At 37.1% G+C, this 13,857-nt stretch overlaps 1 protein-coding gene across 2 annotated transcripts in view; it reads right to left on the minus strand.

Annotated features, from left to right (window-relative positions):
- LOC107091972 (plexin-A1-like) overlaps positions 1-13,857 on the minus strand; it is a 312,667-nt gene that overhangs the window by 244,326 nt on the left and 54,484 nt on the right. The window lies entirely within an intron of this gene.

The following is a 13,857-nucleotide window of genomic DNA, read 5'->3' on the forward strand; positions in this document are numbered from 1 at the left end:
ACTGAGAATGAGTTTTTCTTTCACAGGTCATGCAAAGCGACTTTTACAAACACGAAAGCTGCTTCAGATTCCGAAGACAGAGAGGGAATGGAGGGCCTGAAGAAAAAAGGGGTAGTGAATCAGGCGCTTGCTAAATGTGAGAGACTGAGTCATATGTCGAGCCTTCTGAGTTCTCTACTCGGTTCCTTAATGGGGAGGAAATATGAATTACAGGTGAAAAACAAAGCTGATGGTTATAGCTGCTCTACCGAAACATCCAAGTTTGTTCCAACTCAAGAACTCCATGTTGTCTGTAAAATATCCACACAATCCTGTGAACAAAAATAAAAGCTTGAAATATTCAATAGGTTGAAAATGGTACATACAGCATTCTGACAACAGCCAATGGAAATGAAAGAGAGCAAGAGGAGAGGGTGGACCATGCATCCACCTTTCAGGTTGACATCGCATAACAAAGCAACACAAACGACTAACACCCGCACACGCATCATATCCTGCCATCCTTACAAGGACTTTGCATTAACTTCCATTCATTTTGCATTCATTGTATGGAGTAGACCCTAAGTCTAACTGTTACTACCATAAACCTCACCTTAAACCAAACCTATCCTCAACAGTAATCCCCAAAATGTAGCATATTCATGGGGAATTAGCTTTACACTTTCCCCACAAGGTACCAAATGCATGGCCCTACATTGCAACCAAATGATACTTAGATCAACTCACCTCACAGTCATGTTTTTGGACTGTGGTAGAAAAGCCAAATCATCTGAGGAGAAGCTATGGATCTGGAAACAAATTTAAACTCCACCCACACTGGAAAAATTATCTAGAAATAAGTAAAAATTTGTTAAATTAAGTGTATTTAACGCTTAATTTGAGTAGGTAAATGAGATAGTTTGCCAAAGGAATGAGTATTACCACTCCCAAAATAAGATAATTAGATAATATGCAGTTGAAATAAGACAAACCAATTGTGTTTTCTATTCTAAATGTATATTGTCTCGTGCAATTGGCAAAATGTTTCTTTTACCTCCTCAATCCAAGTATAAATGCACTTTTTAAGAAAAAATGACTTATCTAGATTTTTATTTTTTCCAGTGCAGAGAGAGATCAGTCACAGTGGACGACATACACTTTCTTTAGGATCTCCATCAATTTAGCTTTAGTGCATCAGATGTTGGCCGATGACCGACTGGCAACCTGTCCAGGATGAAACCCACCTTACGCCCATATACTGCTGGAGGCTGATGGAATAAGCGGGAGAAGATTGATGGATGCAGCAGATCTGAAGCATAAATGTAAAAGAAACCTCTGACTGTGGAAAATACTGTATTTCTTTGGAAACTAACCTAACCAATAATAACTCTTTTAGTTTCATTTACAGTAATGCACAGTGTTACACCATATGTTGTTAAAGCTGCATCCCCTGTGCTTTATTCTTCCTCCCTGGAGTCTGTAAACTTGGTAGAGGTGCTGGAGTCTGAAATGTGCAGCTGCTCTGTCTTAGTAACACATTTCTCCATATTTATCCCTTCCTAATAATCTTCTTTAACGTTGCAGCAGTGGAAACCTTCCAATAATTACTAAGCAGCTCCCTGTCTGCTTCTAGTTGTATGTTGAGTGTTTTTCATTGGAAATGAAGTCCTTGTTGTTGGAAGGTCTCCTTGCCATCACCCATAGCTCCCCTCTTAGATTTTCTGAACTCCAAGAAATAATATCACAATATTAAGGATATGAAATATGGGTTTAACTATTCATTAAAAGCCTAGAATGGAGTCTGACTCTTGCTAAACTTTTAAAAATGCCTCTACTTTAGGGTTAAAATGTCTCATTTTAGAGATTTTCTAAACTTCTTTAACTTCACGAAATGCTGCAAAGGGAGTAATTATCCTGTTTGTGCTTGAAGTATCAGCAAACATCTTCCAGAATGAATTAAAAATGTCACCATACATGCATAACCAAAGCCTGTCACTTCTGCACCAAGACTTCACAAAAAAAAACTTTGCTACGTTAATTTTGCTGCAAACAGAACTTCTAATGTTATTGATATATTATTTAGAAGGATGCAACTTCTCTAAACATGGATACCTCTTTAACATTTTTCTGATTTTTGGGGGGAAATATATATCAAATGTCTCTATCTAATAAATAAATCATTATTCACAGTTTAGCAATCTCTTAAACCTGGCACGGTTTGCATTTTTTCACCCACATTCCACACCACACCCTAAAACTACAGGACACTGCTTTTGAACTTAAGAAGGTCATCCATACAGGAGGTAAACAGTTTGTCATCACCCACCACAGCTACTCCATCTGCAACTTAAAAGCTGTCAACATTAAACTGAACAGGGTGCCAAAAACAGGTTGGAAGCCGTTCGGCTGAAAAAGAAAAGGTGTTATGATGTGACAGACGGATGACGGGGAAATGAATGGGACACATATATTAAAGGTTTAACCTCTAAAAGTTGCCGTCAAGTAGCTTTAATATGCCTATAATTGCAAGTTTAAATTTCTTGAAAAATTTAGATTTCTTCTGAAAACTTTCTCAGTGTGACTTTAACCTCTGGGAAATCTCTCAGTCAGTTTAGATTTAAGCTCAAACGGCCACAGCAACTTTTTACATGCCTTCCCTCTCTCGCATCCATTCCACTTGGTGGCTTTCACGGCCTTATTGAATTAATGTTGCATCTGCTAGTGTTGACATGGAAACCCTGAAGTGATATCTCGCTGCTGTCTGTTTCTCTGGGCTCTCAGAGGCCAGGGCATTCGGAGCAGGGCTGCCTGGCCTGGCTCGGACTGTGCGTACATCTGCAACTGTTTTCGTGTGTCTTAACTCTTGGCAGACATGGCTGTGGAGGCGGGGGGGTAATCATGTTAGGGAAAGGGTTGATGAGTTCACATCCTCCTAACAAACATACACTGGAATAAACAACACTGTGGCTGAACAGGCCTGCTTCATGCACGCTTCACTCATCGGATCTTACTTAAACAGATTCATGTACGGACCCTAAGGGAAAACTCAATCCACTTAGATTACAGATTACAGGGCCAGATCTGGGGTTTGAAAACCTTTTTCCCAACACACTTTTGAAGATATGATCTTTAAATGTCATCGATTCCTTACCTTTATTCAGATCTTTAGATAAGCTTCACTTTGTTTGGTAAATGTACACCAGATGTAGCAGGCTTAATGTCTTTCCTTTTCATTATTTAGCTTAAAACGCAAGAGTTATAGGCGCTATAAACTCTAACAGCACTCATTATGCTGTCAGTGTACAACCAGCACATTAAATATCCGTTTCCCAAGCAGCATCCATCAACCAAAGCAAATGCTTAAAGAATGCATCATGGATCTGCTCGCATTGGAAAAAGATTACACAGCAAAATGGGTAATAAAGCTACTGGAATCCAGTCGAATGCATTAAGCACAGTAGAAAAGGATTGCCCCCCTTATGGTTGTTGTGTTTTTATGTCTGTTAAATGGTTCTGATCATCAATATAACCATAAATTGATCCAATCAGAGGTGGACTTGCTGGTGTGATTTGGAGCATTGCCCTGCTGCATAACCAAAGACTCCCTGAGCTTGAGATGATGCACCAGATTAACAGATTAACATTGACCTTTATCTTTTTTGTTATATAATCATTTGATATAAATTATTCATTTTTATTTCATTTTTATAGTTTATTTCGTTTTTTTTTATTTTTTTATTTTATTATTTTGCCCCCAATGCTGCTGCAATGCACTGTTCTTTTTTCCTGCTTTATGTCAGATGTGTTAAATAACGAGTTTTAGTTTTTCTTTGTTTCTTTTACCATTTTGGTCTAAAAAAAAAAAAAATTAGGAGGACCTGACCTGACAAATGTCCTCTAATAAGATGGAGAGTACTGGGAAACATTTATTCTGTGACTGTGACATTATATCTTTTAAATAAAAACAGCATGAATACACTTATATGCATGAGGTCTTGATTTAACATTGGGTCCTCAATGACCCGTGAATAACTTCAAAGCGTGATCCTGGAACTGCTTGCTGCACATCAGAAGTTCATAATTACTGCAGATCAATACAGGAATTGCCTATAGAGATCGAACAGAAGACAGCTTCATTTGATGGCTGCTGTTTTTTAATGTCTTCAAAGAATTGATGCATATTTCAATTTAAAACAGTTAACTTTGACTTTAGGGTTTTAGGGTTTGTGTCTGTCAGCTCTACCAGAACTGCAAAGAAAAGTTATTTTATGCAAGTCTCTAATTACCAAGATTTTTATATAAGCTTGTGAGACAACAAAGTAAGCTTTATAATGTTTGCAACAGCATGTGCCTGTAAAATCAGATGCATGAAACAATATTGTATTGGTCAAAATGTGATTAATGTAAAAAGAAAGTGATCTGTAAAACCCAACTGGAAAAGAATGCAAAGAAATCATTAAACAAATAAAAGATTTTGAAAAAAAAAGAAAAAAAAAAGGTGAAAAACTACATAAAAAAAACTAAAAAGATATAAATACAAATACATACAGATACAAATATATATATAAAAAAAATAACTGTTGAAAAATAAAATAAAAATTGCATAGAATACAATAAAGAAAATATCTAAAAAAAACAAGAAAAAAAAAACATCAAATTAATTTCTGTTTTTTTTTGTTGTTGTTTTTTTTAAAGGAGCAAACTTTACTCCATACACCATGGCACCAGGCTCAGTTTTACTACATATTTCTCCATTGGTTTGCCTTAAAATCTAAGGTGTAACAGAACACAAATAGTGGAGCAAGTTTTCAGGACGTTTACAATAAAAGAAAAAAAAAATCATTCCTCTAATTAAACCATGCTGTAATGGAATCTGATACGAATCTTAAAAATGTACCAAACTGAATCGAGTTTTGGTCAAACTCATAAAACATTAAAGGAACGAGGAACTAGAATAGTTCCTCGTTCCTCGATACTAGAAAAGTAATTTACAGTTAATATAAACAAGTTATACTTGAATGCATCATAGATTTAAAATGTGCCTAAATTATTTTGAGCAAGTGAAGCCTGTAGGGAAACGAAGAGACTCATCTTTTCTAGCTCTACATTTTTTATGGCTTTTTGCCCGATTTAATTGTAAGCAAGGGAAAACCACAGACAACAAAGACTCATCTCCCATTTAGCAATAAATATGATGATATCCAAGAGATTTAGGAAAAGAAAAATACGAAGGCCAATGAGTAAAAAATAAAAGTGGGGTATCTTAGGGTTTTTTCTGCTTAGTTTAATTAATGGAACAATGAATTTTGCTCTTAGCCTCTAAATCCTGAAGGAGAAAGTCCAGCCATCAGTGTTTGACCTTAACCTCAAGCACACTTGAGTTATACACTTAAACAGGCCGTTCAGCCTAGAGATCCCTCCCAGTGTGACTGCACATGTGTTTATAAGAGGGCAGTTTCTCATTCCCATAAGGTCAGACTGGTGTGGAATACCTTATTTCCCTTAATAAAATAAACTAAATTATCAAAATTGTATTTTGTTTTTACTTTAATGAGGTGTTGATGTCCTTTAATATAAATGTAAATTTTTTCCAGTTTCTATAAACCCCTTGGTACTCATTTCAGTGTTTATTTCTCTTTAAAGCATCGATCAGAACACCATTTATCTTTTTATCTTTGTTGTTGCTCATCTGTTGCCGGTGTCTTTGTTTAAAAAGTTCAAAAACTTTATTTAATTTAAAAAAAAATTGTTTAATATTAAACTACAACAGAGAGTGCCCAGAGTTAATTGTGCATTTCAAACAAACACAAAATCATCTAGACATTTTATGCCATGTGGACCTGGCAAAAAGCCCCAAACGCTGGGAATCAAAGTGAAAAAAATAAATAAATAAAAGAAAGAAACGGGACAGCGACTGAATTATAATGGAGACCTTGTCTCCCTGGAGGAAGCTGACAGCAGCGCTCTCTCTATCATTGACCATCTCTCTCTTTTTTTGCATCTGAACTGGTGTCTGTTTTGCCTCATGTCCAGCCAGCATTGGTATTCCCTTCTATTTGTCTGTTATGTGACTGAAATCAAATCCGTCTGATTTGACAAAAACCTGAGAAGGGAAAGGATCCGGATATTAAATTGGTTCAAAGAATTAGTCATGAATGTGTTTTTATAAAAAAGGAATCAAACTCAATTAAATCTACTTTCATTTGCCTGACTTTATTAGCCGAGGTTGGCTAATTAATTAAATCCTTAATTAAATCTTTCAGCAAACTGAGATTAGGGTGTGACAACTACTGACTGAGTTGGTTGTTCGTCTTCAATAAATGACTTTTTGTTTTCTCCAGAGCAATCACGCTGATGTCTGTCTAGACAGAGTTGCCTTACAGTTTCGCTGGAGCAAACCCTGAGGGGGGGTGGGGTGGGCTCAAGGTTTTTTATGCACTTACAGTACAAGGAAGAGCACAAGAGCTTTTTGGGGAAAAAAAAGCCAACAAGCGTTCCAGCTGTTATTAACTTGCCGCTAGCAGGCTCTGTCTGAATGCTCACTGAATAAGAGAGGAGGGAAGTTCAGCGTGGGGTCACTGGTTCAAAAAGTGGTTATTACTCTCCTACACGGGAGAACAGAGACATATTCAGTCGCTGATAATATGCACTCACTTCAACACATAGCCTGCATATAGCTAGGGCTGGTGGTGCATGTCAGAGCGGCTACATAGAAACACTGATAGCTCTATTGTCATCCAGAGGCCTCTGTTCCATGAGACGAGTCAGACTAGACATGCATGTAACTGAACTAGACTGCTTAGGAACAGATCTGAATGGTGGGAGCACTTACCTTCATGTTGGACTTTGACTATAAATCATATCACAAATATATGTTACAAATTTTAAGGTTTTAATATTCCTAAAGCTTAAATATACCAAACATGGCTGGTTGAAAACAAGGATAAATGATTAAGCCAATAATAATCAACAGGTAATGTTTCTAATTGATTTAAATGAAGTATAAATCAATGTTTCTCTACTATTAATTTAACTCCTCAGAGCATAGTTGGTAAATTATCTGTGTTATAATCACTTAATAATGCAATGATACCACATGTCTGTAACCTGAACAGAGAAGATGTAAGCTGATTTAAATCAGACTAAATTTGTGCACATTAATCACTTTGCATTGAGCAGTTCTTTTTTAAAAATACATATATTTTTAATATTATTGGTTCGCTGTTACAGTAAGTTTATGAAGTATGAATAAAAAAAGGAGAGAGATGTACTTATTATTAGCTCTAGAGAGATTTTTGTCTAAGAAAAGTGTTTGGATGTTTTTTTTTATTAACCTTAGGTCACAGATATCTTACAAAATTGAAGTTTTTTAGAAGAGTTTAGCTTTTTGGCAGAATTTATAAGAGTAAACATTAAAAAAAAAAATGTCAGCAAGAACAGTTTATCCTGGAGTGTTATGATATGAACTATACATAAACTACTGTCAAACCTTCTCAACCATAAAGAAAAATGACCTTGGTCAACCAAACATAGAAATCAAGGATCATCATTATCATGTCTAGTTTGGTGTAATCTAGAATTAGTCAGTGTTTCCAGCACTGCTCCTGCAGGTTTAGAGGTTTCTCTGCTTCAGCACAGCTGATTTCCACTGATGAACAGGATTTTGCTGAAGAGCAATCATCAGAATCAGTTTCATGAGTTTCATTCTTTGTAGATGAGTAACTTTGTCATTTACATTTGAAAGTAAAGATTAAAGAAGCTTTCCTTTAAATAAGGAGAGACAGTTACTGAGTCTTTATTGGCGGATAATTGTAATTAACATGAAAAATATCTAATGTCTACTACTACATGCATTAACCATTATTAAGTGTTGTCGTTTTATCATCCTATGTTCGTGATTAGCATGTTAAGAAAGTTCTAGCATGCTCTATAACAGAAGTCAAAAACTAATAAGATATCTGAGCTGTGAAATTCAGGAATTCAGCCTTCCTGTTATGTGATAAAAGTCTTGCTCTCTCTTCTAGCAGCAGCATTAATAAAAGGCTACCACATCATCACAGCAAATAAAGTCTCCATTTTACATCTTTTCTTTGTTGTGAATCCTCTGATGTGATTTTTAAGAAATTAATTGATATTGAGAACAGCTAACTTAGAGCCTAGACAGCTTAGACAGAAATATATATAGTAGATAGTCCAGCCTCCATGTCTACTGTCTTGTCATTTGGGGCCAATTGAGCTGAAAATGATCTGATTCTCTTAACCAGACAATATTTGAGTATATTTCTTGAACTTATTATTTAGATTAAATGTGATCAATCGATTATTGAAATAATTGTCAACTAATCTATTCATTGATTAATGATTAACTGGAGTATAATGACTGTACAACATGTGTTTAGCTGACAGAGTGACCCACAGAGCAGTAATTATACCAAATTTAATAAAAAAAATGTTTTTAAAAAGTTTTTGTTTTTGTTTTTAAAAAAATAACTCTTTGAGGAATCCTTTGCTGTTCAATTATTAATTGATCAATCAAAAAATAACCACAGATTAATCGAGACATTAGAGTGAAATTTTGTAGAATTAATTGTTCAAATTGAAAGAGAAAAAGATATTAAAAAAAACTGCCAAGTTAAATGACAATCTAAACTGTAGAAAACGTTAGCGCATTTTACAATACTGAGTCTAGGGTAACGTAACAGTAAATCCTGGAGGTCAACGTTGGAAGTCTGGAAATCAATGCTACAAGACTTAGCATTGAAACATGATGCAGTGTTTAGGGCGGGGATGAAGAGCATAAAACAAATAAACCTCAAACTTAACCAAAGAAACAGAGAAGCAACCTTCAAATATAGAGGTGCAGTAAAGTCAGAGAGAGCAGCAATGAACAGTGCAAAGATTGAAGAGGAAAGATGGAGGAAGAGTGACAGCTGAATGAATTCCTCACAATCCATCCGCTCTGCAGCCATCGCTTCTTACCATCTCTATAAACATTATGCAAATGTCTGTGCCGCCGTGCAGCGAGCTTTAATGTGATGCTGGCGGTAACAGAAAGCAGTAATCATGTTTAAGGAGTATGGGTGGAGAAATCAAACAAGGGTATTTATTATCCGGCGATCCCTAATCCGATAAGCAGTCATCACTTTACTCTGCAGCAATGCCTTCAAATTTAAAAAAAAAAGGAAACGCTCCCTGCTGCACAGCAGCGAGAGCCTCAGATGAAATTTTTGTCCCCCCTCTCTCTCTCTCTCTCTCTCTCTCTCTTGCATGTGAACCCAGACAAATCTGGATTTAGCTTTGTTATTGTGTCTGTCTAGTTGTGGGTAATTAAATGTAGCTGATAATTTGATCTTTTTTGTCTTCTGTCTTTTTTGTTCTTTTCTCAGAGCTGCTGTGCTAGATTACACTATATGTGTGTGTGTGTGTGCATGTGTGTGAGCCGACTTGTGATGCCATAAAAGGCTGCAGCTAGACATCTTCCAATTAGAAGGGTAAACAAAGGAATGTGTTGAATAGCCGCTTTACCCCAGAGGAGATGGAGACAGAAAAGGAGAAGGAGACAAAGATTGACTCAGAGCAGACACAAATTACAAACAGTGGCAGCTACATTGTTTGATTTGCCCTCTACTTGTTTTTCAATGATTTTACTGCTTCTTCTCCATTTTAGAACTACGTCTCATTCACATTCGCACGGACCTCTTGGGACAAGATAAAGCTGCACAGTAAAAGTTTTAAAGCCAAATCATTTATCAGTGGTTTGGTCAGATTGAGCTTTTTTCTTTATTTTATACTCTGCCAAAGAAACAGTTGCTAATAAACAGCTATTTAAAACTGCAGGGCAGACAGAGTAATCAGGCAGTAAGAAGGGATGAGGGGATGGAGAGAGCAGGGAGGGACGCAGACAGGAAACAATCCATCAAATGTCCTCCCCTTTACCCCATCTCATCCTCCTTTTCTTGCTTTATTAAACTTCCTCGCTGTTGACCCTTGACCTCGATGTTCTAAGCTCTCTGTGAGTTCCCAAAGTAAAAGGCTTTTCCTACTGAGCTCACTGAGGGTTTGGAAACATTTTATCTGTCACACTAAAGGTTAGTCCGTAAAAAAGGTTTCATGATGAAACCTTTTACATTTGGACTGTTCACACATGACAATTTTTATTTGTTTTGTTGAGATTTTATATGATAAACCAACTTAAGGTAAATGACAGTGATGATAAAAACTTTCTTTAGTAGTTATATCTTCTAGATGCAGTCAGTTACTTGTTAAAATCAGTTGGATTTCCACGGATAGAAAACTTTAATTAATCAGTCTTTATGATTTGATTGGATTGTCTCTTGAGATAACATGTTGTACAATTATGCGATATAAATAAACCATATTAAATTGATAGTTTGGCAAGAATAAGTTGTTGTGCATTGTATTCAGCCCTCTAATTCATAGAAAAGAGGGGAAAAAAACTACTTTCTCATTAAACCATGCAGTTTAAGTCCAATGATTCACCCAATGAGTCCAATTGTGTTTTGTTTAAAAGTAGCATAAATCCAGAGCAAAAAAAGACAGTAATGGTAGGGGAAGCTGATAGAGGCTGCAAAAGGCTTGGGAGGAGGTCCTCTTTCCAGCAGTAAAACAACCATATATAGTCAGAGAAAGAATGGTTTAATATATTCATTGTCCTAAATCAGTTCAATAACTGCTGCCTTCTGTCCGTCTTCTATATCACTTATAGTCTGAGTCAGGGGGGCTGATGCCTATCTCCCATAGTGGTTACACCCTGGGATTTCTTCTTAAGGTATTTTTTGAAGAAGAAGTGGAAAAAGTTTTAGTCTCATCCTTGGCAAAGTTGCTCAAGGCAAACTCCAATACACTTACAGCTGTTATTTCTACAAAAAGTGCTTTGAGTTATTATTATTATCATATTTTTTTTAAATGTATCCTTTTCTTCCAACTACCGGGTCCATAAGCTATCAGCTAAAACGTATGATTTCAATGTGTGAAAGTGGTAAAAAGGTTAAAGGCTATTTATACTTTGCAAGGCCTCCAGAAGTTCAATTGAGAGTCAGAGAGCTGTTCTCCCAGTTTAGTGAGGAAATTCTTATTGGCCTGCAGAGAACCCCAACCTTGTCGCTATCCATCTCATTCTTGCCAAAGGAACTGTGCCAGTAAGCCAGACTTTATCACCATTGCCTTATCGGCCAAAAACAGTGCACTCAACCACACTTATTCTTGTGTATGTATGCAAAACCTCAGCCTGTGATGGCCTAAGGGTTTATGTGTTTACGGTTGCAGCAAGTCAATGCCAGTTAGTTCAAGACAGGTGTTCCACAATCACAAAGAGCTAGAAAGGTGCACTGTCCCTATTTGAACAAATGTGATAAAGTCCCCCTGAATGGCTGCACGAATATCCAAGCACTAACAACATCTCCTAAAGTTTCCACGCTGATAATGTTCCAAAAGCTGTTATCCGTCCATCTCCATGCATCTGTCCTCTCTAATCCCTCTTTCCAAATTCTGTCGGCAGTCTGGCAGGGAAAGGGTGACAAAAAAAGGAGGGAAAGAGATAGAAACAAAATCGGAAATGGCAAGACTCTTAGCTGGCATGAAAGCTGTTTGGACAGATATAGGAGGATGCGGAGAGCCCTCTCGTCTCCAGTCTCCCCCCTTTCTCTAAGCTGACTCCACTCCCTCCTCTATCTCTTTTGATCAGTCAGTGGGACTAACTCCATCATGCCTCATGCATTCTGTTTTTTCTCTTTTGGAAATGTGATTTGAAATATTAATTAGATATAGCACTGGTTGCTGAAATTACGGTTGCTTACTCGTAAGCACCGGTTGCAAAGAGCAGATGAAAAACAAGATACAGAGAATATATCTTTAAAAGCTAACAAAATACTAACCTGACTCCGCCAGATGGATTTGCTCAGCATATCCATCTGAAAACCTTCCATTGAAGTAATTTTGGGAAGGGGCGAAAATACTGGTTAGCTGATTGGCCTATGTTGGTGCTAGACGGGCCAAATAAACCAATCAGATCAACGAAGCATATGACGTACTAACAGAGCGACGACGAAAACACAATTGATAGATCAAACTCTTGCCGAAACCAGTCGGGAGAAGAGCAAAAACATCTTTTCCTCTGAGAAAAGCCTCCAGAGCAGTGTTTTGCTTTTCTTTCAATGAAGAAACACTCTGTAATTCCAATAAAACTTGCTCGATAGCCACGCTAACGCTAGTTTCATCGGCTGAAGCCGCCATGTTCTTTAGACTGAACTGTCGCGCTTCTCGTTGCGTCACACCTCAACCCGCCTCAAAGCCAACGCTGATTGGACGTTCGTTTGGTGAATGGCTCCAAATTTTCTTCAATGGAGAGTCTCCAGACTGATCTGCGAGTGAAACCTTGAAAGCTCGCGAGATCAGGATGGTCTCACGAGGCTAACGAATTACCCCATGAATTTACACTATTTTGCCAATAGGATTTGCTCTAACCTCCACAACATTGTATTGAGGTGGTTTCAGTCCTTTACGCCACAGGTGTACAAACCATGCACCTTGGCATAAAGTCTGCTTCCAAAAACTCTAGGGAAAGTGTCAGCCATTCTAAGGTTCTTGGTGAAACGTCATCAGATGATGAGAAGGTTATCAGTAAAAGTTATTATCAGGAAATTTTTACTTGTACTACTCTATAACAAACTGGGGGAAATTGGAACAACAGCACAGTATCCACATAGGGATAGAGTAAGCTACAAACAGGGTGGTCAGTAAATAATGAGCTTCTAGAAGTTATTTTTCCTACAAACCTCACAAGGCTAAACCCTGTAGTCCCAAAAGAAAGAAAATCATATTACTTTACAATACCAAGACACCTTAGGGAATTTCATTCTCTAAACTAAACTATTTTGGGAAGGCCCTTTCCTGCTCAGTCATGACTTAACACAAATGCACGTAGCAAAATCTACTGAGACAAGGAGTTAAGAGTGGAAGATATTGACTGGTCTGCACAGAGCTCTGACCTCATCTCAAAAAGGCACCTTAGAGGGTTGACTTCTCATCCAACATCAATGTCTGACCATAACGACACTCTCCTGAAATATACATATAAACATATTTCTAAACCTTTCAGAAGGGTTGAATCTGCTGTAGCAGCCACTGTCATTCTAAAAACAAGATTTCTTATTTGGCTTTGCTTGTTTTTCTTATGCCCAAAGCCAGTTAAGAAGTTTCTTGTGTAAAACCCTGACAGTAAAATCCCTATTATCATTTTTTGGCAGATTAAGGTGATTGGCCTGTCCTGAGATTACCTATTGACTGTAATCTGGCTAATGGATACTAATTCCCAAAAAAAAGAAAAGAAAAAGCAAAAACAGATCCATTTAAAGATTTTTGTCCAACCTTTAACTAAACTATATATCCAAAGTACAGCTGAGCCAAAAAGAAAAATGTGTCTAATACCTATCACATTATACCACCACTGACACTTCATTGTTTATTGCTCTCCACAGTCCGTCCATCCAATTATTCCATCCATCATCTGTGCGATCTAATCTTCCATTCAGACGTCCTTTGTGCATTGTAATCTGCTGTAATCTGATGGATTAACCTCAGCACTCTGGCTCATCAGTTGATCGTTCCCCTTCGGTGCTGTACAGTTGTAACCCAGGCAGCGCGCTTGTGTTCCCTTTTTGTTTCCACTGGTCCATATCACAGCGGATAAAAAAGTCGGGTCTATGAAAATATGAGAGCCAGTTTTTGTATGATAAAGTTTCTTGGCCTCACATAGAAAAGCAAGAATGTAATATATATACATATATATATGTATATGTATATATATATAAATAGAGGGGAAATGCTAAACAAATAATCTAATAAAACTTAGACAGACAG

This window comes from Cyprinodon variegatus, unplaced genomic scaffold (genome assembly GCF_000732505.1).
Source record: "Cyprinodon variegatus isolate N-32 unplaced genomic scaffold, C_variegatus-1.0 Scaffold360, whole genome shotgun sequence".
NCBI lineage: Eukaryota > Metazoa > Chordata > Actinopteri > Cyprinodontiformes > Cyprinodontidae > Cyprinodon > Cyprinodon variegatus.